Source organism: Schistocerca nitens, chromosome 6 (assembly GCF_023898315.1).
Source record: "Schistocerca nitens isolate TAMUIC-IGC-003100 chromosome 6, iqSchNite1.1, whole genome shotgun sequence".
NCBI classification, from domain to species: Eukaryota; Metazoa; Arthropoda; class Insecta; order Orthoptera; family Acrididae; genus Schistocerca; species Schistocerca nitens.
Window position 1 is genome coordinate 260603921 of NC_064619.1, and position 2846 is coordinate 260606766.

The following is a 2846-nucleotide window of genomic DNA, read 5'->3' on the forward strand; positions in this document are numbered from 1 at the left end:
ATCAAACGTTGAGTCATGGCAGCACTCTCATACAATCGCTATCGCGCTTCTCAGTGCTACAAAACACACTTAAAGAACCAATTGGGAACTACTTCAACCACGCAAAAAGATCTAATTTGCTTAAATCACTCCAAACACACAAATGAACGAAAGCGAACCCTAACTTACTATTAATTACAATTCCGGAGGACAAGGAAACATCTAATTATTCCAAAGAAATGCCACACTGAAGCTAGACACAATTCCTGTAATATATATAACAAAATAAGACACGGATCAGCAGATGAAGAGGTACCTAACATGATGCAATACTTAAACAGAAACGTGAGAAAAAGACACCACTGACAAGACCAACTGGACAGTAGACAACAAAACAACTTAAAGTCATGTAACTCGTACAACGACGAACCAAAGTAACTTTTAAGCAACGTGACTCGTTACTGTACCACAACGACTGCTCACAATGTTGCTTAAAATCTATTAATACACAGTCTAGAGGCACGCCACACTGCTGCAGCAGCATCCAGCAGTGAAGAGGAACACATATAAACAACCAGGAGACACACCAGGTGCAGCACCACAAACTGAAGTGAAATGACTCTGAGGATCACGGCGGCTCACGAGAAGCACAGGTGTGGTGCCTAAGTCACAGCATGTGACTGAAAAAATGGTTCAAACGGCTCTGACCACTTCTGAGGTCATCAGTCCCCTACAACTTACAACTACTTAAACCTAACTAACCTAAGGACATCACGCACATTCATGCCCGAGGCGGGATTCGAACCTGCGGCCGTAGCGGTCGCGCCGTTCCAGACTGTAGCGCCTAGAACCGCTCGGCCACCCCTGCCGCCTGTGACTTTGCAGGTCTTACGAGTGCTAGTAGGCGTCTCCTGCGGTAGCGAGTAATTATTTCAGATGATTGTAATAATTACTGACAGCTCATTTAAATGCATCCAAGTTCTCGATTTTACACGATTAAATTAAGATCTTTAGTCCGTACCGTTTCAGTTAAAAATTGATTTCCCGTAGGCCATGTACGGACAAGCGTTCCCGAAGTGTGGTGGACAAGCCTAATAGTGTGGCGTAACAAGTTCATTGCAGGGTCCGTGGCCGGCCACTATGACCGAACAGTTCTAGGCGCTTCAGTTCGGAACCGCGCTGCTGCTACGGTCGAACGTTCGATCCTGCCTCGGGCATGGATGTCTGTGATGTCCTTAGGTTAGTTATGTTTAAGTAGTTCTAACAAGGGAACCTCCCCTTCGCACCCCCCTCAGATTTAGTTATAATTTGGCACTGTAGATAGGCCTTGAAAAACTGAACACAGATCAGTCGAGAAAACAGGAAGAAGTTCTGTGGAACTATGAAAAAATAAGCAAAATATACAAACTGAGTACTCCATCGGCAACATAGGTAATAACATGGATAATGTGAGCACAGGAGCGCCGTGGTCCCGTGGTTAGTGTGAGCAGCTGCGGAGCGAGAGGTCCTTGGTTCAAGTCTTTCCTCGAGTGAAAAGTTTAACTTTTTTATTTTCGCAAAGTTATGATCTGTCCGTTCGTTCATTGACGTCTGTGTTCACTGTAATAAGTTTAGTGTCTGCGTTTTGCGACCGCATCGCAAAACCGTGCGATTAGTAGACGAAAGGACGTGCCTCTCCAATGGGAACCGAAAACATTTGATCTAGGAGAACATGTCTGATATATTCTATACGACACTGGTGACGCCATGTGCGCCACATGACAGGAATATGTTGTCGACCCACCTAACTTGCACACTTGGCGAATGGGTAAAAAGATTCGTCTACCTTGCCCGATTTAGGTTTTCTTGTGGATGTGATAATCACTCCCAAAAAAGTGATGAAAACATAAGTGTGTGTCACATAAACTGCAACAAATGAATGCAACAGTTTCACAGTCGCACAGTTTTCTCTGTGCTCTGTCAAAACATGTTTTTAACGTTTTCAAATTTTTCCGTGTGTAGACCGTCAAATCCTGCATATGTCCAAGCAAATCTGAATATGTCCTGGAATTTTGGAGAGCGAAGTTGATTATGTGTGAGTGCCTGAACTCTGATAATAGTCTGAAAATAAAAATTTAACTCTTCACTAGAGCGAAGACCTGAACCAAGGACCTCTCGCTTCGCAGCTGCTCACGCTAACCACGAGACCACGGCGCTCCTGTGCTCACATCATCCTTGATATTGCCTATGTTGTCCATGGACTACTCAGTTTGAATATTTTGCTTGTTTTTTCATAGTTCCACACAACTTCTTCCTGTTTTCTCTATTGATCTGTGTTCAGTTTTTCAAGGCATATCCACTGTGCCAACTTATAACTAAATCTGAGGGGGGTGCGATGGGGAGGTTCCCTTGTAAGTCTAGAGGACTGATGAACTCACATGTTAAGTCCGATAGTGCTTAGAGCCACTTGAACCATTTTCGATATTAGTGTTACACTCCGTTGGCAAGAGTGCTGCCTTTGCTCACTGCGGGTTTGGCGGCTGCTTCGGCAGGACGCACAGTATTTGCTGTGTCCTCTGCTATTGAAGTTGCAAGCAGCTTGTGTCCATTGTGGTACCGGGTATCTCGTTGGCCCCACTATCCTGGGTATGGCGGAAATTTGTCCACAAGTAACCACAGCCGCAAAACATGCGAAAACGTTCACATACTTCCACATTCATCGGAATCTAACAAGCACGTCGTTCTCTGCAAACGGTAGCGTGACGACAGCAGCGAAAGAGCCTGCACTTGTTGCCTGCAATTCTGCAGCATCCCTCCGGCCATCGCAACCCAAACACAGCAACGAAAAATGTCAGACCGAAGCTTGAATTCTTTGCAGTAAGACACCT